At 43.0% G+C, this 20,448-nt stretch overlaps 52 non-coding genes across 52 annotated transcripts; all 52 read left to right on the forward strand.

The window, feature by feature from the left end:
• Window positions 1-178: 178 nt before the first annotated feature.
• Window positions 179-251, forward strand: TRNAF-GAA (transfer RNA phenylalanine (anticodon GAA)). The gene has a single exon. It is a non-coding gene; the product is annotated as a tRNA-Phe (tRNA).
• A 228-nt stretch (window positions 252-479) lies between these two features.
• TRNAF-GAA (transfer RNA phenylalanine (anticodon GAA)) lies at window positions 480-552 on the forward strand. The gene has a single exon. It is a non-coding gene; the product is annotated as a tRNA-Phe (tRNA).
• Window positions 553-631: 79 nt separating this feature from the next.
• Window positions 632-704, forward strand: TRNAF-GAA (transfer RNA phenylalanine (anticodon GAA)). Its single transcript has one exon. It is a non-coding gene; the product is annotated as a tRNA-Phe (tRNA).
• A 78-nt stretch (window positions 705-782) lies between these two features.
• Window positions 783-855, forward strand: TRNAF-GAA (transfer RNA phenylalanine (anticodon GAA)). The gene has a single exon. It is a non-coding gene; the product is annotated as a tRNA-Phe (tRNA).
• A 529-nt stretch (window positions 856-1,384) lies between these two features.
• Window positions 1,385-1,457, forward strand: TRNAF-GAA (transfer RNA phenylalanine (anticodon GAA)). Its single transcript has one exon. It is a non-coding gene; the product is annotated as a tRNA-Phe (tRNA).
• Window positions 1,458-1,536: 79 nt separating this feature from the next.
• Window positions 1,537-1,609, forward strand: TRNAF-GAA (transfer RNA phenylalanine (anticodon GAA)). Its single transcript has one exon. It is a non-coding gene; the product is annotated as a tRNA-Phe (tRNA).
• Window positions 1,610-2,290: 681 nt separating this feature from the next.
• On the forward strand, window positions 2,291-2,363 carry TRNAF-GAA (transfer RNA phenylalanine (anticodon GAA)). The gene has a single exon. It is a non-coding gene; the product is annotated as a tRNA-Phe (tRNA).
• A 228-nt stretch (window positions 2,364-2,591) lies between these two features.
• Window positions 2,592-2,664, forward strand: TRNAF-GAA (transfer RNA phenylalanine (anticodon GAA)). Its single transcript has one exon. It is a non-coding gene; the product is annotated as a tRNA-Phe (tRNA).
• Window positions 2,665-2,743: 79 nt separating this feature from the next.
• TRNAF-GAA (transfer RNA phenylalanine (anticodon GAA)) lies at window positions 2,744-2,816 on the forward strand. Its single transcript has one exon. It is a non-coding gene; the product is annotated as a tRNA-Phe (tRNA).
• Window positions 2,817-3,046: 230 nt separating this feature from the next.
• Window positions 3,047-3,119, forward strand: TRNAF-GAA (transfer RNA phenylalanine (anticodon GAA)). Its single transcript has one exon. It is a non-coding gene; the product is annotated as a tRNA-Phe (tRNA).
• A 78-nt stretch (window positions 3,120-3,197) lies between these two features.
• On the forward strand, window positions 3,198-3,270 carry TRNAF-GAA (transfer RNA phenylalanine (anticodon GAA)). The gene has a single exon. It is a non-coding gene; the product is annotated as a tRNA-Phe (tRNA).
• Window positions 3,271-3,799: 529 nt separating this feature from the next.
• TRNAF-GAA (transfer RNA phenylalanine (anticodon GAA)) lies at window positions 3,800-3,872 on the forward strand. Its single transcript has one exon. It is a non-coding gene; the product is annotated as a tRNA-Phe (tRNA).
• A 79-nt stretch (window positions 3,873-3,951) lies between these two features.
• TRNAF-GAA (transfer RNA phenylalanine (anticodon GAA)) lies at window positions 3,952-4,024 on the forward strand. The gene has a single exon. It is a non-coding gene; the product is annotated as a tRNA-Phe (tRNA).
• Window positions 4,025-4,705: 681 nt separating this feature from the next.
• On the forward strand, window positions 4,706-4,778 carry TRNAF-GAA (transfer RNA phenylalanine (anticodon GAA)). Its single transcript has one exon. It is a non-coding gene; the product is annotated as a tRNA-Phe (tRNA).
• A 228-nt stretch (window positions 4,779-5,006) lies between these two features.
• TRNAF-GAA (transfer RNA phenylalanine (anticodon GAA)) lies at window positions 5,007-5,079 on the forward strand. The gene has a single exon. It is a non-coding gene; the product is annotated as a tRNA-Phe (tRNA).
• Window positions 5,080-5,158: 79 nt separating this feature from the next.
• On the forward strand, window positions 5,159-5,231 carry TRNAF-GAA (transfer RNA phenylalanine (anticodon GAA)). The gene has a single exon. It is a non-coding gene; the product is annotated as a tRNA-Phe (tRNA).
• A 230-nt stretch (window positions 5,232-5,461) lies between these two features.
• Window positions 5,462-5,534, forward strand: TRNAF-GAA (transfer RNA phenylalanine (anticodon GAA)). The gene has a single exon. It is a non-coding gene; the product is annotated as a tRNA-Phe (tRNA).
• Window positions 5,535-5,612: 78 nt separating this feature from the next.
• Window positions 5,613-5,685, forward strand: TRNAF-GAA (transfer RNA phenylalanine (anticodon GAA)). Its single transcript has one exon. It is a non-coding gene; the product is annotated as a tRNA-Phe (tRNA).
• Window positions 5,686-5,913: 228 nt separating this feature from the next.
• TRNAF-GAA (transfer RNA phenylalanine (anticodon GAA)) lies at window positions 5,914-5,986 on the forward strand. The gene has a single exon. It is a non-coding gene; the product is annotated as a tRNA-Phe (tRNA).
• Window positions 5,987-6,065: 79 nt separating this feature from the next.
• On the forward strand, window positions 6,066-6,138 carry TRNAF-GAA (transfer RNA phenylalanine (anticodon GAA)). Its single transcript has one exon. It is a non-coding gene; the product is annotated as a tRNA-Phe (tRNA).
• A 77-nt stretch (window positions 6,139-6,215) lies between these two features.
• TRNAF-GAA (transfer RNA phenylalanine (anticodon GAA)) lies at window positions 6,216-6,288 on the forward strand. Its single transcript has one exon. It is a non-coding gene; the product is annotated as a tRNA-Phe (tRNA).
• Window positions 6,289-6,366: 78 nt separating this feature from the next.
• TRNAF-GAA (transfer RNA phenylalanine (anticodon GAA)) lies at window positions 6,367-6,439 on the forward strand. Its single transcript has one exon. It is a non-coding gene; the product is annotated as a tRNA-Phe (tRNA).
• A 79-nt stretch (window positions 6,440-6,518) lies between these two features.
• On the forward strand, window positions 6,519-6,591 carry TRNAF-GAA (transfer RNA phenylalanine (anticodon GAA)). Its single transcript has one exon. It is a non-coding gene; the product is annotated as a tRNA-Phe (tRNA).
• A 379-nt stretch (window positions 6,592-6,970) lies between these two features.
• TRNAF-GAA (transfer RNA phenylalanine (anticodon GAA)) lies at window positions 6,971-7,043 on the forward strand. Its single transcript has one exon. It is a non-coding gene; the product is annotated as a tRNA-Phe (tRNA).
• A 79-nt stretch (window positions 7,044-7,122) lies between these two features.
• On the forward strand, window positions 7,123-7,195 carry TRNAF-GAA (transfer RNA phenylalanine (anticodon GAA)). Its single transcript has one exon. It is a non-coding gene; the product is annotated as a tRNA-Phe (tRNA).
• A 531-nt stretch (window positions 7,196-7,726) lies between these two features.
• TRNAF-GAA (transfer RNA phenylalanine (anticodon GAA)) lies at window positions 7,727-7,799 on the forward strand. The gene has a single exon. It is a non-coding gene; the product is annotated as a tRNA-Phe (tRNA).
• A 78-nt stretch (window positions 7,800-7,877) lies between these two features.
• On the forward strand, window positions 7,878-7,950 carry TRNAF-GAA (transfer RNA phenylalanine (anticodon GAA)). The gene has a single exon. It is a non-coding gene; the product is annotated as a tRNA-Phe (tRNA).
• Window positions 7,951-8,178: 228 nt separating this feature from the next.
• Window positions 8,179-8,251, forward strand: TRNAF-GAA (transfer RNA phenylalanine (anticodon GAA)). Its single transcript has one exon. It is a non-coding gene; the product is annotated as a tRNA-Phe (tRNA).
• A 229-nt stretch (window positions 8,252-8,480) lies between these two features.
• Window positions 8,481-8,553, forward strand: TRNAF-GAA (transfer RNA phenylalanine (anticodon GAA)). Its single transcript has one exon. It is a non-coding gene; the product is annotated as a tRNA-Phe (tRNA).
• A 227-nt stretch (window positions 8,554-8,780) lies between these two features.
• On the forward strand, window positions 8,781-8,853 carry TRNAF-GAA (transfer RNA phenylalanine (anticodon GAA)). The gene has a single exon. It is a non-coding gene; the product is annotated as a tRNA-Phe (tRNA).
• A 229-nt stretch (window positions 8,854-9,082) lies between these two features.
• TRNAL-UAA (transfer RNA leucine (anticodon UAA)) lies at window positions 9,083-9,155 on the forward strand. Its single transcript has one exon. It is a non-coding gene; the product is annotated as a tRNA-Leu (tRNA).
• Window positions 9,156-9,231: 76 nt separating this feature from the next.
• Window positions 9,232-9,304, forward strand: TRNAF-GAA (transfer RNA phenylalanine (anticodon GAA)). The gene has a single exon. It is a non-coding gene; the product is annotated as a tRNA-Phe (tRNA).
• A 78-nt stretch (window positions 9,305-9,382) lies between these two features.
• On the forward strand, window positions 9,383-9,455 carry TRNAF-GAA (transfer RNA phenylalanine (anticodon GAA)). Its single transcript has one exon. It is a non-coding gene; the product is annotated as a tRNA-Phe (tRNA).
• Window positions 9,456-9,534: 79 nt separating this feature from the next.
• On the forward strand, window positions 9,535-9,607 carry TRNAF-GAA (transfer RNA phenylalanine (anticodon GAA)). The gene has a single exon. It is a non-coding gene; the product is annotated as a tRNA-Phe (tRNA).
• A 379-nt stretch (window positions 9,608-9,986) lies between these two features.
• Window positions 9,987-10,059, forward strand: TRNAF-GAA (transfer RNA phenylalanine (anticodon GAA)). The gene has a single exon. It is a non-coding gene; the product is annotated as a tRNA-Phe (tRNA).
• Window positions 10,060-10,138: 79 nt separating this feature from the next.
• On the forward strand, window positions 10,139-10,211 carry TRNAF-GAA (transfer RNA phenylalanine (anticodon GAA)). The gene has a single exon. It is a non-coding gene; the product is annotated as a tRNA-Phe (tRNA).
• A 78-nt stretch (window positions 10,212-10,289) lies between these two features.
• On the forward strand, window positions 10,290-10,362 carry TRNAF-GAA (transfer RNA phenylalanine (anticodon GAA)). Its single transcript has one exon. It is a non-coding gene; the product is annotated as a tRNA-Phe (tRNA).
• A 228-nt stretch (window positions 10,363-10,590) lies between these two features.
• On the forward strand, window positions 10,591-10,663 carry TRNAF-GAA (transfer RNA phenylalanine (anticodon GAA)). Its single transcript has one exon. It is a non-coding gene; the product is annotated as a tRNA-Phe (tRNA).
• A 229-nt stretch (window positions 10,664-10,892) lies between these two features.
• Window positions 10,893-10,965, forward strand: TRNAF-GAA (transfer RNA phenylalanine (anticodon GAA)). Its single transcript has one exon. It is a non-coding gene; the product is annotated as a tRNA-Phe (tRNA).
• A 227-nt stretch (window positions 10,966-11,192) lies between these two features.
• Window positions 11,193-11,265, forward strand: TRNAF-GAA (transfer RNA phenylalanine (anticodon GAA)). The gene has a single exon. It is a non-coding gene; the product is annotated as a tRNA-Phe (tRNA).
• Window positions 11,266-11,796: 531 nt separating this feature from the next.
• Window positions 11,797-11,869, forward strand: TRNAF-GAA (transfer RNA phenylalanine (anticodon GAA)). The gene has a single exon. It is a non-coding gene; the product is annotated as a tRNA-Phe (tRNA).
• Window positions 11,870-11,947: 78 nt separating this feature from the next.
• On the forward strand, window positions 11,948-12,020 carry TRNAF-GAA (transfer RNA phenylalanine (anticodon GAA)). The gene has a single exon. It is a non-coding gene; the product is annotated as a tRNA-Phe (tRNA).
• A 381-nt stretch (window positions 12,021-12,401) lies between these two features.
• Window positions 12,402-12,474, forward strand: TRNAF-GAA (transfer RNA phenylalanine (anticodon GAA)). Its single transcript has one exon. It is a non-coding gene; the product is annotated as a tRNA-Phe (tRNA).
• A 379-nt stretch (window positions 12,475-12,853) lies between these two features.
• On the forward strand, window positions 12,854-12,926 carry TRNAF-GAA (transfer RNA phenylalanine (anticodon GAA)). The gene has a single exon. It is a non-coding gene; the product is annotated as a tRNA-Phe (tRNA).
• Window positions 12,927-13,003: 77 nt separating this feature from the next.
• Window positions 13,004-13,076, forward strand: TRNAF-GAA (transfer RNA phenylalanine (anticodon GAA)). The gene has a single exon. It is a non-coding gene; the product is annotated as a tRNA-Phe (tRNA).
• An 831-nt stretch (window positions 13,077-13,907) lies between these two features.
• Window positions 13,908-13,980, forward strand: TRNAF-GAA (transfer RNA phenylalanine (anticodon GAA)). Its single transcript has one exon. It is a non-coding gene; the product is annotated as a tRNA-Phe (tRNA).
• Window positions 13,981-14,208: 228 nt separating this feature from the next.
• TRNAF-GAA (transfer RNA phenylalanine (anticodon GAA)) lies at window positions 14,209-14,281 on the forward strand. The gene has a single exon. It is a non-coding gene; the product is annotated as a tRNA-Phe (tRNA).
• A 79-nt stretch (window positions 14,282-14,360) lies between these two features.
• Window positions 14,361-14,433, forward strand: TRNAF-GAA (transfer RNA phenylalanine (anticodon GAA)). The gene has a single exon. It is a non-coding gene; the product is annotated as a tRNA-Phe (tRNA).
• A 2,640-nt stretch (window positions 14,434-17,073) lies between these two features.
• TRNAF-GAA (transfer RNA phenylalanine (anticodon GAA)) lies at window positions 17,074-17,146 on the forward strand. The gene has a single exon. It is a non-coding gene; the product is annotated as a tRNA-Phe (tRNA).
• A 78-nt stretch (window positions 17,147-17,224) lies between these two features.
• On the forward strand, window positions 17,225-17,297 carry TRNAF-GAA (transfer RNA phenylalanine (anticodon GAA)). Its single transcript has one exon. It is a non-coding gene; the product is annotated as a tRNA-Phe (tRNA).
• Window positions 17,298-18,415: 1,118 nt separating this feature from the next.
• On the forward strand, window positions 18,416-18,488 carry TRNAF-GAA (transfer RNA phenylalanine (anticodon GAA)). Its single transcript has one exon. It is a non-coding gene; the product is annotated as a tRNA-Phe (tRNA).
• Window positions 18,489-19,883: 1,395 nt separating this feature from the next.
• TRNAF-GAA (transfer RNA phenylalanine (anticodon GAA)) lies at window positions 19,884-19,956 on the forward strand. Its single transcript has one exon. It is a non-coding gene; the product is annotated as a tRNA-Phe (tRNA).
• Window positions 19,957-20,448: the final 492 nt, after the last annotated feature.

The following is a 20,448-nucleotide window of genomic DNA, read 5'->3' on the forward strand; positions in this document are numbered from 1 at the left end:
AAAGTTTCACCGGTCGCAAGAAGAAGAACCGAAATAGCTCAGTTGGGAGAGCGTTAGACTGAAGATCTAAGGGTCCCTGGTTCGATCCCGGGTTTCGGCAACAAGAAAGGCTCTTGGGTCGTATACATTAAAGTAAACTGTTTTCCTATGTAAAAATTCCCTGTTTGTGTGAAAAAGAGCCGAAATAGCTCAGTTGGGAGAGCGTTAGACTGAAGATCTAAAGGTCCCTGGTTCGATCCCGGGTTTCGGCAACAAGAAAGGCTTTTGGGTCGTATACATTAAAGTAAACTGTTTTCCTATGCAAAGTTTCCCTGGTTGCGTGAATAAGCGCCGAAATAGCTCAGTTGGGAGAGCGTTAGAATGAAGATCTAAAGGTCCCTGGTTCGATCCCGGTTTTCGGCAATATGAAATCTTTTTGGATCGTGTATCTTAAAGTAAATTATTTCCAAAGTAAAGTTTCCCTGGATGCATGAAAATGAGCCGAAATAGCTCAGTTGAGAGAGCGTTAGACTGAAGATCTAAAGGTCCCTGGTTCGATCCCGGGTTTCGGCAACACGAGTGCTTTTTTGGGTCGTGTATCTTAAAGTAAATTATTTGCTTCAGTAAAGTTTCCCTGTTTGCACGAAAGAGAGCCGAAATGGCTCAGTTAGGAGAGCGTTAGACTGAAGATCTAAAGGTCCCTGGTTCGATCCCGGGTTTCGGCAACAAGAAAGGCTTTTGGGTCGTATACATTAAAGTAAACTGTTTTCCTATGTAAAAATTCCCTGTTTGCGTGAAAAAGAGCCGAAATAGCTCAGTTGGGAGAGCGTTAGACTGAAGATCTAAAGGTCCCTGGTTCGATCCCGGGTTTCGGCAACAAGAAAGGCTTTTGGGTCGTATACATTAAAGTAAACTGTTTGCATATGCAAAGTTTCCCTGGTTGCGTGAATAAGCGCCGAAATAGCTCAGTTGGGAGAGCGTTAGAATGAAGATCTAAAGGTCCCTGGTTCGATCCCGGTTTTCGGCAATATGAAATCTTTTTGGATCGTGTATCTTAAAGTAAATTATTTCCAAAGTAAAGTTTCCCTGGATGCATGAAAAAGAGCCGAAATAGCTCAGTTGAGAGAGCGTTAGACGGAAGATCTAAAGGTCCCTGGTTCGATCCCGGGTTTCGGCAATATGAAATCATTTTGGATCATGTATCTTAAAGTAAATTATTTCCAAAGGAAAGTTTCCCTGGTCGCAAGAAGAAGAGCCGAAATAGCTCAGTTTGGAGAGCGTTAGACTGAAGATCTAAAGGTCCCTGGTTCGATCCCGGGTTTGGGCAACAAGAAAGGCTTTTGGGTCGTATACATTAAAGTAAACTGTTTTCCTATGTAAAGTTTCCCTGTTTGCGTGAAAAAGAGCCGAAATAGCTCAGTTGGGAGAGCGTTAGACTGAAGATCTAAAGGTCCCTGGTTCGATCCCGGGTTTCGGCAACACGAGTGCTTTTTTGGGTCGTGTATCTTAAAGTAAATTATTTGCTTCAGTAAAGTTTCCCTGTTTGCACGAAAGAGAGCCGAAATAGCTCAGTTGGGAGAGCGTTAGACTGAAGATCTAAAGGTCCCTGGTTCGATCCCGGGTTTCGGCAACACGAGTGCTTTTTGGGTCGTGTATCTTTAAGTAAATTATTTGCTTCAGTAAAGTTTTCTTGTTTGCATGAAAGAGAGCTGAAATACCTCAGTTGGGAGAGCGTTAGACTGAAGTTCTAAAGGTCCCTGGTTCGATCCCGGGTTTCGGCAACAAGAAAGGCTTTTGGGTCGTATACATTAAAGTAAACTGTTTTCCTATGTAAAGTTTCCCTGTTTGCGTGAAAAAGAGCCTAAATAGCTCAGTTGGGAGAGCGTTAGACTGAAGATCTAAAGGTCCCTGGTTCGATCCCGGGTTTCGGCAACAAGAAAGGCTTTTGGGTCGTATACATTAAAGTAAACTGTTTTCCTATGTAAAGTTTCCCTGTTTGCGTGAAAAAGAGCCTAAATAGCTCAGTCGGGAGAGCGTTAGACTGAAGATCTAAAGGTCCCTGGTTCGATCCCGGGTTTCGGCAATATGAAATCTTTTTGGATCATGTATCTTAAAGTAAATTATTTCCAAAGGAAAGTTTCACCGGTCGCAAGAAGAAGAACCGAAATAGCTCAGTTGGGAGAGCGTTAGACTGAAGATCTAAGGGTCCCTGGTTCGATCCCGGGTTTCGGCAACAAGAAAGGCTCTTGGGTCGTATACATTAAAGTAAACTGTTTTCCTATGTAAAAATTCCCTGTTTGTGTGAAAAAGAGCCGAAATAGCTCAGTTGGGAGAGCGTTAGACTGAAGATCTAAAGGTCCCTGGTTCGATCCCGGGTTTCGGCAACAAGAAAGGCTTTTGGGTCGTATACATTAAAGTAAACTGTTTTCCTATGCAAAGTTTCCCTGGTTGCGTGAATAAGCGCCGAAATAGCTCAGTTGGGAGAGCGTTAGAATGAAGATCTAAAGGTCCCTGGTTCGATCCCGGTTTTCGGCAATATGAAATCTTTTTGGATCGTGTATCTTAAAGTAAATTATTTCCAAAGTAAAGTTTCCCTGGATGCATGAAAATGAGCCGAAATAGCTCAGTTGAGAGAGCGTTAGACTGAAGATCTAAAGGTCCCTGGTTCGATCCCGGGTTTCGGCAACACGAGTGCTTTTTTGGGTCGTGTATCTTAAAGTAAATTATTTGCGTCATTAAAGTTTCCCTGTTTGCACGAAAGAGAGCCGAAATAGCTCAGTTAGGAGAGCGTTAGACTGAAGATCTAAAGGTCCCTGGTTCGATCCCGGGTTTCGGCAACAAGAAAGGCTTTTGGGTCGTATACATTAAAGTAAACTGTTTTCCTATGCAAAGTTTCCCTGGTTGCGTGAATAAGCGCCGAAGTAGCTAAGTTGGGAGAGCGTTAGAATGAAGATCTAAAGGTCCCTGGTTCGATCCCGGGTTTCGGCAACACGAGTGCTTTTTTGGGTCGTGTATCTTAAAGTAAATTATTTGCTTCAGTAAAGTTTCCCTGTTTGCACGAAAGAGAGCCGAAATAGCTCAGTTAGGAGAGCGTTAGACTGAAGATCTAAAGGTCCCTGGTTCGATCCCGGGTTTCGGCAACAAGAAAGGCTTTTGGGTCGTATACATTAAAGTAAACTGTTTTCCTATGTAAAAATTCCCTGTTTGCGTGAAAAAGAGCCGAAATAGCTCAGTTGGGAGAGCGTTAGACTGAAGATCTAAAGGTCCCTGGTTCGATCCCGGGTTTCGGCAACAAGAAAGGCTTTTGGGTCGTATACATTAAAGTAAACTGTTTTCATATGCAAAGTTTCCCTGGTTGCGTGAATAAGCGCCGAAATAGCTCAGTTGGGAGAGCGTTAGAATGAAGATCTAAAGGTCCCTGGTTCGATCCCGGTTTTCGGCAATATGAAATCTTTTTGGATCGTGTATCTTAAAGTAAATTATTTCCAAAGTAAAGTTTCCCTGGATGCATGAAAAAGAGCCGAAATAGCTCAGTTGAGAGAGCGTTAGACGGAAGATCTAAAGGTCCCTGGTTCGATCCCGGGTTTCGGCAATATGAAATCATTTTGGATCATGTATCTTAAAGTAAATTATTTCCAAAGGAAAGTTTCCCTGGTCGCAAGAAGAAGAGCCGAAATAGCTCAGTTTGGAGAGCGTTAGACTGAAGATCTAAAGGTCCCTGGTTCGATCCCGGGTTTGGGCAACAAGAAAGGCTTTTGGGTCGTATACATTAAAGTAAACTGTTTTCCTATGTAAAGTTTCCCTGTTTGCGTGAAAAAGAGCCGAAATAGCTCAGTTGGGAGAGCGTTAGACTGAAGATCTAAAGGTCCCTGGTTCGATCCCGGGTTTCGGCAACACGAGTGCTTTTTTGGGTCGTGTATCTTAAAGTAAATTATTTGCTTCAGTAAAGTTTCCCTGTTTGCACGAAAGAGAGCCGAAATAGCTCAGTTGGGAGAGCGTTAGACTGAAGATCTAAAGGTCCCTGGTTCGATCCCGGGTTTCGGCAACACGAGTGCTTTTTGGGTCGTGTATCTTTAAGTAAATTATTTGCTTCAGTAAAGTTTTCTTGTTTGCATGAAAGAGAGCTGAAATACCTCAGTTGGGAGAGCGTTAGACTGAAGTTCTAAAGGTCCCTGGTTCGATCCCGGGTTTCGGCAACAAGAAAGGCTTTTGGGTCGTATACATTAAAGTAAACTGTTTTCCTATGTAAAGTTTCCCTGTTTGCGTGAAAAAGAGCCTAAATAGCTCAGTTGGGAGAGCGTTAGACTGAAGATCTAAAGGTCCCTGGTTCGATCCCGGGTTTCGGCAACAAGAAAGGCTTTTGGGTCGTATACATTAAAGTAAACTGTTTTCCTATGTAAAGTTTCCCTGTTTGCGTGAAAAAGAGCCTAAATAGCTCAGTCGGGAGAGCGTTAGACTGAAGATCTAAAGGTCCCTGGTTCGATCCCGGGTTTCGGCAATATGAAATCTTTTTGGATCATGTATCTTAAAGTAAATTATTTCCAAAGGAAAGTTTCACCGGTCGCAAGAAGAAGAACCGAAATAGCTCAGTTGGGAGAGCGTTAGACTGAAGATCTAAGGGTCCCTGGTTCGATCCCGGGTTTCGGCAACAAGAAAGGCTCTTGGGTCGTATACATTAAAGTAAACTGTTTTCCTATGTAAAAATTCCCTGTTTGTGTGAAAAAGAGCCGAAATAGCTCAGTTGGGAGAGCGTTAGACTGAAGATCTAAAGGTCCCTGGTTCGATCCCGGGTTTCGGCAACAAGAAAGGCTTTTGGGTCGTATACATTAAAGTAAACTGTTTTCCTATGCAAAGTTTCCCTGGTTGCGTGAATAAGCGCCGAAATAGCTCAGTTGGGAGAGCGTTAGAATGAAGATCTAAAGGTCCCTGGTTCGATCCCGGTTTTCGGCAATATGAAATCTTTTTGGATCGTGTATCTTAAAGTAAATTATTTCCAAAGTAAAGTTTCCCTGGATGCATGAAAATGAGCCGAAATAGCTCAGTTGAGAGAGCGTTAGACTGAAGATCTAAAGGTCCCTGGTTCGATCCCGGGTTTCGGCAACACGAGTGCTTTTTTGGGTCGTGTATCTTAAAGTAAATTATTTGCGTCATTAAAGTTTCCCTGTTTGCACGAAAGAGAGCCGAAATAGCTCAGTTAGGAGAGCGTTAGACTGAAGATCTAAAGGTCCCTGGTTCGATCCCGGGTTTCGGCAACAAGAAAGGCTTTTGGGTCGTATACATTAAAGTAAACTGTTTTCCTATGCAAAGTTTCCCTGGTTGCGTGAATAAGCGCCGAAGTAGCTAAGTTGGGAGAGCGTTAGAATGAAGATCTAAAGGTCCCTGGTTCGATCCCGGGTTTCGGCAACACGAGTGCTTTTTTGGGTCGTGTATCTTAAAGTAAATTATTTGCTTCAGTAAAGTTTCCCTGTTTGCACGAAAGAGAGCCGAAATAGCTCAGTTAGGAGAGCGTTAGACTGAAGATCTAAAGGTCCCTGGTTCGATCCCGGGTTTCGGCAACAAGAAAGGCTTTTGGGTCGTATACATTAAAGTAAACTGTTTTCCTATGTAAAAATTCCCTGTTTGCGTGAAAAAGAGCCGAAATAGCTCAGTTGGGAGAGCGTTAGACTGAAGATCTAAAGGTCCCTGGTTCGATCCCGGGTTTCGGCAACAAGAAAGGCTTTTGGGTCGTATACATTAAAGTAAACTGTTTTCATATGCAAAGTTTCCCTGGTTGCGTGAATAAGCGCCGAAATAGCTCAGTTGGGAGAGCGTTAGAATGAAGATCTAAAGGTCCCTGGTTCGATCCCGGTTTTCGGCAATATGAAATCTTTTTGGATCGTGTATCTTAAAGTAAATTATTTCCAAAGTAAAGTTTCCCTGGATGCATGAAAAAGAGCCGAAATAGCTCAGTTGAGAGAGCGTTAGACTGAAGATCTAAAGGTCCCTGGTTCGATCCCGGGTTTCGGCAACACGAGTGCTTTTTTGGGTCGTGTATCTTAAAGTAAATTATTTGCTTCAGTAAAGTTTCCCTGTTTGCACGAAAGAGAGCCGAAATAGCTCAGTTAGGAGAGCGTTAGACTGAAGATCTAAAGGTCCCTGGTTCGATCCCGGGTTTCGGCAATATGATATCATTTTGGATCATGTATCTTAAAGTAAATTATTTCCAAAGGAAAGTTTCCCTGGTCGCAAGAAGAAGAGCCGAAATAGCTCAGTTGGGAGAGCGTTAGACTGAAGATCTAAAGGTCCCTGGTTCGATCCCGGGTTTGGGCAACAAGAAAGGCTTTTGGGTCGTATACATTAAAGTAAACTGTTTTCCTATGTAAAGTTTCCCTGTTTGCGTGAAAAAGAGCCGAAATAGCTCAGTTGGGAGAGCGTTAGACTGAAGATCTAAAGGTCCCTGGTTCGATCCCGGGTTTCGGCAACACGAGTGCTTTTTTGGGTTGTGTATCTTAAAGTAAATTATTTGCTTCAGTAAAGTTTCCCTGTTTGCACGAAAGAGAGCCGAAATAGCTCAGTTGGGAGAGCGTTAGACTGAAGATCTAAAGGTCCCTGGTTCGATCCCGGGTTTCGGCAACACGAGTGCTTTTTGGGTCGTGTATCTTTAAGTAAATTATTTGCTTCAGTAAAGTTTTCTTGTTTGCATGAAAGAGAGCTGAAATACCTCAGTTAGGAGAGCGTTAGACTGAAGATCTAAAGGTCCCTGGTTCGATCCCGGGTTTCGGCAATATGAAATTTTTTTGGATCATGTATCTTAAAGTAAATTATTTCCAAAGGAAAGTTTCCCTGGTCGCAAGAAGAAGAGCCGAAAAAGCTCAGTTGGGAGAGCGTTAGACTGAAGATCTAAAGGTCCCTGGTTCGATCCCGGGTTTGGGCAACAAGAAAGGCTTTTGGGTCGTATACATTAAAGTAAACTGTTTTTCTATGTAAAGTTTCACTGTTTGCGTGAAAAAGAGCCGAAATAGCTCAGTTGGGAGAGCGTTAGACTGAAGATCTAAAGGTCCCTGGTTCGATCCCGGGTTTCGGCAACACGAGTGCTTTTTTGGGTCGTGTTTCTTAAAGTAAATTATTTGCTTCAGTAAAGTTTCCCTGTTTGCACGAAAGAGAGCCGAAATAGCTCAGTTGGGAGAGCGTTAGACTGAAGATCTAAAGATCCCTGGTTCGATCCCGGGTTTCGGCAACACGAGTGCTTTTTGGGTCGTGTATCTTTAAGTAAATTATTTGCTTCAGTAAAGTTTCCTTGTTTGCATGAAAGAGAGCTGAAATACCTCAGTTGGGAGAGCGTTAGACTGAAGATCTAAAGGTCCCTGGTTCGATCCCGGGTTTCGGCAACAAGAAAGGCTTTTGGGTCGTATACATTAAAGTAAACTGTTTTCCTATGCAAAGTTTCCCTGGTTGCGTGAATAAGCGCCGAAATAGCTCAGTTGGGAGAGCTTTAGAATGAAGATCTAAAGGTCCCTGGTTCGATCCCGGTTTTCGGCAATATGAAATCTTTTTGGATCGTGTATCTTAAAGTAAATTATTTCCAAAGGAAAGTTTCAATGGTTGCATGAAAAAGAGCCGAATTAGCTCAGTTGGGAGAGCGTTAGACTGAAGATCTAAAGGTCCCTGGTTCGATCCCGGGTTTCGGCAACACGAGTGCTTTTTTGGGTCGTGTATCTTAAAGTAAATTATTTGCTTCAGTAAAGTTTCCCTGTTTGCACGAAAGAGAGCCGAAATAGCTCAGTTAGGAGAGCGTTAGACTGAAGATCTAAAGGTCCCTGGTTCGATCCCGGGTTTCGGCAACAAGAAAGGCTTTTGGGTCGTATACATTAAAGTAAACTGTTTTCCTATGTAAAAATTCCCTGTTTGCGTGAAAAAGAGCCGAAATAGCTCAGTTGGGAGAGCGTTAGACTGAAGATCTAAAGGTCCCTGGTTCGATCCCGGGTTTCGGCAACAAGAAAGGCTTTTGGGTCGTATACATTAAAGTAAACTGTTTTCATATGCAAAGTTTCCCTGGTTGCGTGAATAAGCGCCGAAATAGCTCAGTTGGGAGAGCGTTAGAATGAAGATCTAAAGGTCCCTGGTTCGATCCCGGTTTTCGGCAATATGAAATCTTTTTGGATCGTGTATCTTAAGGTAAATTATTTCCAAAGTAAAGTTTCCTTGGATGCATGAAAAAGAGCCGAAATAGCTCAGTTGAGAGAGCGTTAGACTGAAGATCTAAAGGTCCCTGGTTCGATCCCGGGTTTCGGCAACACGAGTGCTTTTTGGGTCGTGTATCTTTAAGTAAATTATTTGCTTCAGTAAAGTTTTCTTGTTTGCATGAAAGAGAGCTGAAATACCTCAGTTAGGAGAGCGTTAGACTGAAGATCTAAAGGTCCCTGGTTCGATCCCGGGTTTCGGCAACAAGAAAGGCTTTTGGGTCGTATACATTAAAGTAAACTGTTTTCCTATGTAATGTTTCCCTGTTTGCGTGAAAAAGAGCCGAAATAGCTCAGTTGGGAGAGCGTTAGACTGAAGATCTAAAGGTCCCTGGTTCGATCCCGGGTTTCGGCAATATGAAATTTTTTTGGATCATGTATCTTAAAGTAAATTATTTCCAAAGGAAAGTTTCCCTGGTCGCAAGAAGAAGAGCCGAAATAGCTCAGTTGGGAGAGCGTTAGACTGAAGATCTAAAGGTCCCTGGTTCGATCCCGGTTTTCGGCAATATGAAATCTTTTTGGATCGTGTATCTTAAAGTAAATTATTTCCAAAGTAAAGTTTCCTTGGATGCATGAAAAAGAGCCGAAATAGCTCAGTTGAGAGAGCGTTAGACTGAAGATCTAAAGGTCCCTGGTTCGATCCCGGGTTTCGGCAACACGAGTGCTTTTTGGGTCGTGTATCTTTAAGTAAATTATTTGCTTCAGTAAAGTTTTCTTGTTTGCATGAAAGAGAGCTGAAATACCTCAGTTAGGAGAGCGTTAGACTGAAGATCTAAAGGTCCCTGGTTCGATCCCGGGTTTCGGCAACAAGAAAGGCTTTTGGGTCGTATACATTAAAGTAAACTGTTTTCCTATGTAAAGTTTCCCTGTTTGCGTAAAAAAGAGCCGAAATAGCTCAGTTGGGAGAGCGTTAGACTTAAGATCTAAAGGTCCCTGGTTCGATCCCGGGTTTCGGCAATATGAAATTTTTTGGATCATGTATCTTAAAGTAAATTATTTCCAAAGGAAAGTTTCCCTGGTCGCAAGAAGAAGAGCCGAAATAGCTCAGTTGGGAGAGCGTTAGACTGAAGATCTAAAGGTCCCTGGTTCGATCCCGGGTTTGGGCAACAAGAAAGGCTTTTGGGTCGTATACATTAAAGTAAACTGTTTTCCTATGTAAAGTTTCACTGTTTGCGTGAAAAAGAGCCGAAATAGCTCAGTTGGGAGAGCCTTAGACTGAAGATCTAAAGGTCCCTGGTTCGATCCCGGGTTTCGGCAACACGAGTGCTTTTTTGGGTCGTGTTTCTTAAAGTAAATTATTTGCTTCAGTAAAGTTTCCCTGTTTGCACGAAAGAGAGCCGAAATAGCTCAGTTGGGAGAGCGTTAGACTGAAGATCTAAAGATCCCTGGTTCGATCCCGGGTTTCGGCAACACGAGTGCTTTTTGGGTCGTGTATCTTTAAGTAAATTATTTGCTTCAGTAAAGTTTCCTTGTTTGCATGAAAGAGAGCTGAAATACCTCAGTTGGGAGAGCGTTAGACTGAAGATCTAAAGGTCCCTGGTTCGATCCCGGGTTTCGGCAACAAGAAAGGCTTTTGGGTCGTATACATTAAAGTAAACTGTTTTCCTATGCAAAGTTTCCCTGTTTGCGTGAATAAGCGCCGAAATAGCTCAGTTGGGAGAGCTTTAGAATGAAGATCTAAAGGTCCCTGGTTCGATCCCGGTTTTCGGCAATATGAAATCTTTTTGGATCGTGTATCTTAAAGTAAATTATTTCCAAAGTAAAGTTTCCCTGGATGCATGAAAAAAAGCCGAAATAGCTCAGTTGAGAGAGCGTTAGACTGAAGATCTAAAGGTCCCTGGTTCGATCCCGGGTTTCGGCAACACGAGTGCTTTTTTGGGTCGTGTATCTTAAAGTAAATTATTTGCTTCAGTAAAGTTTCCCTGTTTGCACGAAAGAGAGCCGAAATAGCTCAGTTAGGAGAGCGTTAGACTGAAGATCTAAAGGTCCCTGGTTCGATCCCGGGTTTCGGCAACAAGAAAGGCTTTTGGGTCGTATACATTAAAGTAAACTGTTTTCCTATGTAAAAATTCCCTGTTTGCGTGAAAAAGAGCCGAAATAGCTCAGTTGGGAGAGCGTTAGACTGAAGATCTAAAGGTCCCTGGTTCGATCCCGGGTTTCGGCAACAAGAAAGGCTTTTGGGTCGTATACATTAAAGTAAACTGTTTTCATATGCAAAGTTTCCCTGGTTGCGTGAATAAGCGCCGAAATAGCTCAGTTGGGAGAGCGTTAGAATGAAGATCTAAAGGTCCCTGGTTCGATCCCGGTTTTCGGCAATATGAAATCTTTTTGGATCGTGTATCTTAAGGTAAATTATTTCCAAAGTAAAGTTTCCTTGGATGCATGAAAAAGAGCCGAAATAGCTCAGTTGAGAGAGCGTTAGACTGAAGATCTAAAGGTCCCTGGTTCGATCCCGGGTTTCGGCAACACGAGTGCTTTTTGGGTCGTGTATCTTTAAGTAAATTATTTGCTTCAGTAAAGTTTTCTTGTTTGCATGAAAGAGAGCTGAAATACCTCAGTTAGGAGAGCGTTAGACTGAAGATCTAAAGGTCCCTGGTTCGATCCCGGGTTTCGGCAACAAGAAAGGCTTTTGGGTCGTATACATTAAAGTAAACTGTTTTCCTATGTAATGTTTCCCTGTTTGCGTGAAAAAGAGCCGAAATAGCTCAGTTGGGAGAGCGTTAGACTGAAGATCTAAAGGTCCCTGGTTCGATCCCGGGTTTCGGCAATATGAAATTTTTTTGGATCATGTATCTTAAAGTAAATTATTTCCAAAGGAAAGTTTCCCTGGTCGCAAGAAGAAGAGCCGAAATAGCTCAGTTGGGAGAGCGTTAGACTGAAGATCTAAAGGTCCCTGGTTCGATCCCGGTTTTCGGCAATATGAAATCTTTTTGGATCGTGTATCTTAAAGTAAATTATTTCCAAAGTAAAGTTTCCTTGGATGCATGAAAAAGAGCCGAAATAGCTCAGTTGAGAGAGCGTTAGACTGAAGATCTAAAGGTCCCTGGTTCGATCCCGGGTTTCGGCAACACGAGTGCTTTTTGGGTCGTGTATCTTTAAGTAAATTGTTTGCTTCAGTAAAGTTTTCTTGTTTGCATGAAAGAGAGCTGAAATACCTCAGTTAGGAGAGCGTTAGACTGAAGATCTAAAGGTCCCTGGTTCGATCCCGGGTTTCGGCAACAAGAAAGGCTTTTGGGTCGTATACATTAAAGTAAACTGTTTTCCTATGCAAAGTTTCCCTGTTTGCGTGAAAAAGAGCTGAAATAGCTCAGTTGGGAGAGCGTTAGACTGAAGATCTAAAGGTCCCGGGTTCGATCCCGGGTTTCGGCAATATGAAATCTTTTTGGATCATGTATCTTAAAGTAAATTATTTCCTCCAGGAAAGTTTCCCTGGTAGCATGAAATAGAGCCGAAATAGCTCAGTTAGGAGAGCGTTAGACTGAAGATCTAAAGGTCCCTGGTTCGATCCCGAGTTTCGGAAACACGAAAGCGTTATGGGTCGTGTACATTAAAGAAAGCTGTTATCCAAAGGAAAGTTTCCCTGGTTGCATGAAAAAGAGCCGAAATAGCTCAGTTGGGAGAGCGTTAGACTGAAGATCTAAAGGTCCCTGGTTCGATCCCGGGTTTCGGCAACAAGAAAGGCTTTTGGGTCGTATACATTAAAGTAAACTGTTTTCCTACGCAAAGTTTCCCTGGTTGCGTGAATAAGCGCCGAAATAGCTCAGTTGGGAGAGCGTTAGACTGAAGATCTAAAGGTCCCTGGTTCGATCCCGGGTTTCGACAACACGAGTGCTTTTTTGGGTCGTGTATCTTAAAGTAAATTATTTGCTTCAGTAAAGTTTCCCTGTTTGCACGAAAGAGAGTCGAAATAGCTCAGTTGGGAGAGCCTTAGACTGAAGATCTAAAGGTCCCTAGTAAGATCCCGGTTTTCGGCAACACGAGTGATTTTTGGGCCGTGTATCTTTAAGTAAACTATTTTCTTCAGGAACGTTTCCCTGGTTGCATGAAAGAGAGCCGATATAGGTCAGTTGGGAGAGAGTTAGACTGAAGACCTAAAGGTCCCTGGTTCTATCCCGGGTTTCGGCAACAAGAAAGGCTTTTGGGTCGTATACATTAAAGTAAACTGTTTTCCTATGTAAAGTTTCCCTGTTTGCGTGAAAAAGAGCCGAAATAGCTCAGTTGGGAGAGCGTTAGACTGAAGATCTAAAGGTCCCTGGTTCGATCCCGGGTTTCGGCAATATGAAATCTTTTTGGATCATGTATCTTAAAGTAAATTATTTCCAAAGGAAAGTTTCACCGGTCGCAAGAAGAAGAACCGAAATAGCTCAGTTGGGAGAGCGTTAGACTGAAGATCTAAAGGTCCCTAGTACGATCCCGGTTTTCGGCAACACGAGTGATTTTTGGGCCGTGTATCTTTAAGTAAACTATTTTCTTCAGGAACGTTTCCCTGATTGCATGAAAGAGAGCCGATATAGGTCAGTTGGGAGAGAGTTAGACTGAAGACCTAAAGGTCCCTGGTTCTATCCCGGGTTTCGGCAACAAGAAAGGCTTTTGGGTCGTATACATTAAAGTAAACTGTTTTCCTATGTAAAGTTTCCCTGTTTGCGTGAAAAAGAGCCGAAATAGCTCAGTTGGGAGAGCGTTAGACTGAAGATCTAAAGGTCCCTGGTTCGATCCCGGGTTTCGGCAATATGAAATCTTTTTGGATCATGTATCTTAAAGTAAATTATTTCCAAAGGAAAGTTTCCCTGGTCGCAATAAGAAGAGCCGAAATAGCTCAGTTGGGAGAGCGTTAGATTGAAGATCTAAAGGTCCCTGGTTCGATCCCGGGTTTCGGCAATATGAAATCTTTTTGGGTCATGTATCTTAAAGTAAATTATTTCCAAAGGAAATTTTCCCTGGTCGCAAGAAGAAGAGCCGAAATAGCTCAGTTGGGAGAGCGTTAGACTGAAGATCTAAAGGTCCCTGGTTGGATCCCGGGTTTCGGCAACAAGAAAGGCTTTTGGGTCGTATACATTAAAGTAAACTGTTTTCCTATGCAAAGTTTCCCTGGTTGCGTGAATAAGCGCCGAAATAGCTCAGTTGGGAGAGCGTTAGAATGAAGATCTAAAGGTCCCTGGTTCGATCCCGGTTTTCGGCAATATGAAATCTTTTTGGATCGTGTATCTTAAAGTAAATTATTTCCAAAGTAAAGTTTCCCTGGATGCTTGAAAAAGAGCCAAAATAGCTCAGTTGAGAGAGCGTTAGACTGAAGATCTAAAGGTCCCTGGTTCGATCCCGGGTTTCGGCAACACGAGTGCTTTTTTGGGTCGTGTATCTTAAAGTAAATTATTTGCTTCAGTAAAGTTTCCCTGTTTGCACGAAAGAGAGCCGAAATAGCTCAGCTAGGAGAGCGTTAGACTGAAGATCTAAAGGTCCCTGGTTCGATCCCGGGTATCGGCAACAAGAAAGGCTTTTGGGTCGTATACATTAAAGTAAACTGTTTTCCTATGTAAAGTTTCCCTGTTTGCGTGAAAAAGAGCCTAAATAGCTCAGTTGGGAGAGCGTTAAACTGAAGATCTAAAGGTCCCTGGTTCGATCCCGGGTTTCGGCAATATGAAATCTCTTTGGATCATGTATCTTAAAGTAATATATTTCCAAAGGAAAGTTTCCCTGGTCGCAAGAAGAAGAGCCGAAATAGCTCAGTTGGGAGAGCGTTAGACTGAAGATCTAAAGTTCCCTGGTTCGATCCCGGGTTTCGGCAACAAGAAAGGCTTTTGGGTCGTTTACATTAAAGTAAACTGTTTTCCTATGCAAAGTTTCCCTGGTTGCGTGAATAAGCGCCTAAATAGCTCAGTTGGGAGAGCGTTAGAATGAAGATCTAAAGGTCCCTGGTTCGATCCCGGTTTTCGGCAATATGAAATCTTTTTGGATCGTGTATCTTAAAGTAAATTATTTCCAAAGTAAAGTTTCCCTGGATGCATGAAAAAGAGCCGAAATAGCTCAGTTGAGAGAGCGTTAGACTGAAGATCTAAAGGTCCCTGGTTCGATCCCGGGTTTCGGCAACACGAGTGCTTTTTTGGGTCGTGTATCTTAAAGTAAATTATTTGCTTCAGTAAAGTTTCCCTGTTTGCACGAAAGAGAGCCGAAATAGCTCAGTTAGGAGAGCGTTAGACTGAAGATCTAAAGGTCCCTGGTTCGATCCCGGGTTTCGGCAACAAGAAAGGCTTTTGGGTCGTATACATTAAAGTAAACTGTTTTCCTATGTAAAGTTTCCCTGTTTGCGTGAAAAAGAGCCTAAATAGCTCAGTTGGGAGAGCGTTAGACTGAAGATCTAAAGGTCCCTGGTTCGATCGCGGGTTTCGGCAACACGAGTGCTTTTTTGGGTCGTGTATCTTAAAGTAAATTATTTGCTTCAGTAAAGTTTCCCTGTTTGCACGAAAGAGAGCCGAAATAGCTCAGTTTGGAGAGCGTTAGACTGAAGATCTAAAGGTCCCTGGTTCGATCCCGGGTTTCGGCAACACGAAAGCGTTATGGGTCGTGTACATTAAAGTACGCTGTTTTCCAAAGTAAAGTTTCCCTGGTTGCATGAAAAAGAGCCGAAATAGCTCAGTTGGGAGAGCGTTAGACTGAAGATCTTAAGGTCCCTGGCTCGATCCCGGGTTTTGGCAACAAGAAAGGCTTTTGGGTCGTATACATTAAAGTAAACTGTTTTCCTAAGCAAAGTTTCCCTGGTTGCGTGAAAGAGCCGAAATAGCTCAGTTAGGAAAGCGTTCGACTGAAGATCTAAAGGTCCCTGGTTCGATCCCGGGTTTCGGCAGCAAGAAAGGCTTTTGGGTCGTATACATTAACGTAAACTGTTTTCCTAAGCAAAGTTTCCTGATTGCGTGAAAAAGAGCCGAAATAGCTCACTTGGGAGAGCGTTAGACTGAACATCAAAAGGTCCCTCTTTCGATCCCGGGGTTCGGCAATATGAAATCTTATTGGATCGTGTATCTTAAAGTAAATTATTTCCTCCAGGAAAGTTTCCCTGGTTGCATGAAATAGAGCCGAAATAGCTCAGTTGGGAGAGCGTTAGACTGAAGATCTAAAGGTCCCTGGTTCGATCCCGAGTTTCGGCAACACGAAAGCGTTATGGGTCGTGTACATTAAAGAAAGCTGTTTTCCAAAGGAAAGTTTGCCTGGTTGCACGAAAAAGAGCCGAAATGGCTCAGTTGAGAGAGCGTTAGACTGAAGATCTAAAGGTTCCTGGTTCGATCCCGGTTTTCGGCAACACGAGTGCTTTTTGGGTCGTGTATCTTTGAGTAAATTATTTGCTTCACTAAAGTTTCCCTGTTTGCTTGAAAGATAGCCGAAATAGCTCAGTTGGGAGAGCGTTAGACTGAAGATCAAAGGTCCCTGGTTCGATCCCGGGTTTCGGCAACAACAAGGGCTTTTGAGTCGTAAACAGTAAAGTAAACTGTTTTCCTAAGCAAAGTTTCCCTGGTTGCGTGAAAAAGAGCCGAAATAGCTCAGTTGGAAGAGCGTTACACTGAAGATCCAAAGGTCCCTGGTTCGATCCCGGGTTTCGGCAACACGAAAGCGTTATGGGTCGTGTACATTAAAGTACGCCGTTTTCCAAAGTAAAGTTTCCCTGGTTGCATGAAAAAGAGCTGAAATAGCTCAGTTGGGAAAGCGTTAGACTGAAGATCTTAAGGTCCATGGCTCGATCCCGGGTTTTGGCAACAAGAAAGGCTTTTGGGTCGTATACATTAAAGTAAACTGTTTTCCTAAGCAAAGTTTCCCTGGTTGCGTGAAAAGAGCCGAAATAGCTCAGTTGGGAAAGCGTTCAACTGAAGATCTAAAGGTCCCTGGTTCGATCCCGGGTTTCGGCAATATGAAATCTTTTTGGATCGTGAATCTTAAAGTAAATTATTTCTATAGGAAAGTTTCCCTGGTTGCATGAGAAAGAGCCGAAATAGCTCAGTTGGGAGAGCGTTAGTCTGAAGATCTAACGGTCCCTGGTTCGATCCCGGGTTTCGGCAACACGACTGCTTTTTGGGTCGTTTATCTTTAAGTAAATTATTTGCTTAAGTAAAGTTTCCCTGTTCGAATGAAAGAGAGCCGAAATAGCTCAGTTGGGAGAGCGTTAGACTGAAGATCTAAAGGTCCCTGGTTCCATCCCGGGTTTCGGTCACACGACTGCTCTTTGGGTCGTTTATCTTTAAGTAAATTATTTGCTTAAGTAAAGTTTCCCTGTTCGAATGAAAGAGAGCCGAAATAGCTCAGTTGGGAGAGCGTTCAACTGAAGATCTAAAGGTCCCTGGTTCGATCCCGGGGTTCGGCAATATGAAATCTTTTTGGATCGTGTATCTTAAAGTAAATTATTTCCTCCAGGAAAGTTTCCCTGGTTGCATGAAATAGAGCCGAAATAGCTCAGTTTGGAGAGCGTTAGACTGAAGATCTAAAGGTCCCTGGTTCGATATCGAGTTTCGGCAACACGAAAGCGTTATGGGTCGTGTAAATTAAAGAATGCTGTTTTCCAAAGGAAAGTTTGCCTGGTTGCACGAAAAAGAGCCGAAATAGCTCAGTTGGGAGAGCGTTAGACTGAAGATCTAAAGGTCCCTGGTTCGATCCCGAGTTTCGGCAACACGAAAGCGTTATGGGTCGTGTACATTAAAGTACGTTGTTTTCCAAAGTAAACTTTCCCTGGTTGCATGAAAAAGAGCCGAAATAGCTCAGTTGGGAGAGCGTTAGACTGAAGATCTTAAGGTCCCTGGCTCGATCCCGGGTTTTGGCAACAAGAAAGGCTTTTGGGTCATATACATTAAAGTAAACTGTTTTCCTAAGCAAAGTTTCCCTGGTTGCGTGAAAGAGAGCCGAAATAGCTCAGTTGGGAGAGCGTTTGACTGAAGATCTAAAGGTCCCTGGTTCGATCCCGGGTTTCGGCAACACGATCGCTTTTTTGGTCGTGTATCTTAAAGTAAATTATTTGCTTCCGTAAAAATTCCCTGCTTGCACGAAAGAGAGCCGAAATAGCTCAGTTGGGAGAGCGTTAGACTGAAGATCTAAAGGTCCTTGGTTCGATCCCGGGTTTCGGCAACACGAGTGCTTTTTGTGTCGTGTATCTTTAAGTAAATTATTTGCTTCACTAAAGTTTCCTTGTTTGCATGAAAGAGAGCCGAAATAGCTCAGTTGAGAGAGCGTTAGACTGAAGATCAAAGGTCCCTGGTTCGATCCCGGGTTTCGGCAACAAGAAAGGCTTTTTTGTCGTTTACATTAAAGTAAACTGTTTTCCTTAACAAAGTTTCCCTGGTTGCGTGAAAAAGAGCCGAAATAGCTCAGTTGGAAGAGCGTTAGACTGAAGATCTAAAGGTCCCGGGTTTCGGCAATATGAAATCTTTTTGGATCGTGTATCTTAAAGTAAATTATTTCCAAAGGAAAGTTTCCCTGGTTGCATGAAGAAGAGCCGAAGTAGCTCAGTTGGGAGAGCGTTAGACGGAAGATCTAAAGGTCCCTGGTTCGAGCCCGGGTTTCGGCAACAAGAAAGACTTTTGGGTCGTATACATAAAAGTAAAATGTATTCCTAAGCAAAGTTTCCCTGGTTGAGTGAAAAAGAGCCGAAATAGCTCAGTTGAGAGAGCGTTGAATGAAGATCTAAAGGTCCCTGGTTCGATCCCGGGTTTCGGCAATATGAAATCTTTTTGGATCGTGTATCTTAAAGTAAATTATTTCCAAAGGAAAGTTTCAATGGTTGCATGAAAAAGAGCCGAATTAGCTCAGTTGGGAGAGCGTTAGACTGAAGATCTAAAGGTCCCTGGTTCGATCCCGGGTTTCGGCAACACGAGTGCTTTTTGGGTCGTGTATCTTAAAGTAAATTATTTCCTTCCGTAAAGTTTCCCTGTTTGCACGAAAGAGAGCCGAGATAGCTCAGTTGGGGGAGCGTTAGACTGAAGATCAAAGGTCCCTGGTTCGATCCCGGGTTTTGGCAACAAGAAAGGCTTTTGGGTCGTATACATTAAAGTAAACTGTTTTCCTAAGCAAAGTTTCCCTGGTTGCGTGAAAAAGAGCCGAAATAGCTCAGTTGGAAGAGCGTTAGACTGAAGATCCAAAGGTCCCTGGTTCCATCCTGGGTTTCGGCAACACGATCGCTTTTTGGGTCGTGTATCTTAAAGTAAACTATTTGCTTCCGTAAAGTTTCCCTGTTTGCACGAAAGAGAGCCGAAATAGCTCAGTTGGGAGAGCGTTAGACTGAAGATCTAAAGATCCCTGGTTCGATCCCGGGTTTCGGCAACACGAGTGCTTTTTGTGTCGTGTATCTTTAAGTAAATTATTTGCTTCACTAAAGTTTCCCTGTTTGCATGAAAGAGAGCCGAAATAGCTCAGTTGGGAGAGCGTTAGACTGAAGATCAAAGGTCCCTGGCTCGATCCCGGGTTTCGGCAACAAGAAAGGCTTTTGGGTCGTATACATTAAAGTAAACTGTTTTCCTAAACAAAGTTTCCCTGGTTGCGTGAAAAAGTGCCGAAATAACTCAGTTGGAAGAGCGTTAGACTGAAGATCTAAAGGTCCCGGGTTTCGGCAATATGAAATCTTTTTGGATCGTGTATCTTAAAGTAAATTATTTCCAAAGGAAAGTTTCCCTGGTTGCATGAAGAAGAGCCGAAATAGCTCAGTTGGGAGAGTGTTAGTCTGAAGATCTAAAGGTCCCTGGTTCGACCCCGGGTTTCGGCAAGAAGAAAGGCTTTTGGGTCGTATACAGTAAAGTAAAATGTTTTCCTAAGTAAAGTTTCCCTGGTTGCGTGAAAAAGAGCCGAAATAGCTCAGTTGGAAGAGAGTTAGACTGAAGATCCAAAGGTCCCTGGTTCGACCCCGGGTTTCGGCAACACGAAAGCGTTATGGGTCGTGTACATTAAATTAAGCTGTTTTCCTAAGGAAAGTTTCCCTGGTTGCATGAAAAAGAGCCGAAATAGCTCAGTTGGTAGAGCGTTAGACTGAAGATCTAAAGGTCCCGGGTTTCGGCAATATGAAATCTTTTTGGATCGTGTATCTTAAAGTAAATTATTTCCAAAGGAAAGTTTCCCTGGTTGCATGAAGAAGAGCCGAAATAGCTCAGTTGGGAAAGCGTTGAATGAAGATCTAAAGGTCCCGGGTTCGATCCAGGGTTTCGGCAATATGAAATCTTTTTGGAGCGTGTATCTTAAAGTAAATTATTTCCAAAGGAAAGTTTCCCTGGTTGCGTGAAAAAGATCCGAATTAGCTCAGTTGGGAGAACGTTAGACTGAAGATCTAAAGGTCCCTGGTTCGATTCCGGGTTTCGGCAACAAGAAAGGCTTTTGGGTCGTATACATTAAAGTAAACTGTATTCCTATGCAATGTTTCCCTGGTTGCGTGAAAAAGAGCCGAAATAGCTCAGTTGGGAGAGTGTTAGATTGAAGATCTAAAGGTCCCTGATTCGATCCCGGGTTTCGGCAATATGAAATCTTTTTGGATCGTGTATCTTAAAGTAAATTATATCCAAAGGAAAGTTTCCCAGGTTGCATGAAAAAGAGCCGAAATAGCTCAGTTGGGAGAGCGTTAGACTGAAGTTCTAAAGGTCCCGGGTTTCGGCAACAAGAAAGGCTTTTGGGTCGTATACATTGAAGTAAACTGTTTTCCTTTGCAATGTTTCCCTGGTTGCGTGAAAAAGAGCCGAAATAGCTCAGTTGGGAGAGCGTTAGACTGAAGATCTAAAGGTCCCTGGTTTGATCCCGGGTTTCGGCAATTTGAAATGTTTTTGGATCGTGTATCTTAAAGTAAATTATTTCCAAAGGAATGTTTCCTTGGTTGCACGAAAACAGCCGAAATAGCTCAGTTGGGAGAACGTTAGACTGAAGATCTGAAGGTCCCTGGTTCGATCCCGGGTTTCGGCAACAAGAAAGGCTTTTGGGTCGTATACATTAAAGTAAACTGTTTTCCTATGCAATGTTTCCTTGTTGCGTGAAAAAGAGCCGAAATAGCTCAGTTGGGAGAGTGTTAGATTGAAGATCTAAAGGTCCCTGATTCGATCCCGGGTTTCGGCAATATGAAATCTTTTTGGATCGTGTATCTTAAACTAAATTATTTCCAAAGGAAAGATTCCCTGGTTGCATGAAAAAGAGCCGAAATAGCTCAGTTGGGAGAGCGTTAGACTGAAGGTCTAAAGGTCCCTGGTTCGATCCCGGGTTACGGCAATATGAAATCTTTTTGGATCCTGTATCTTAAAGTAAATTATTT

Source organism: Phalangium opilio, unplaced genomic scaffold (assembly GCF_054372755.1).
Source record: "Phalangium opilio isolate 3A_F unplaced genomic scaffold, DU_Popi_V2 ptg000038l_1, whole genome shotgun sequence".
Lineage (NCBI taxonomy): Eukaryota > Metazoa > Arthropoda > Arachnida > Opiliones > Phalangiidae > Phalangium > Phalangium opilio.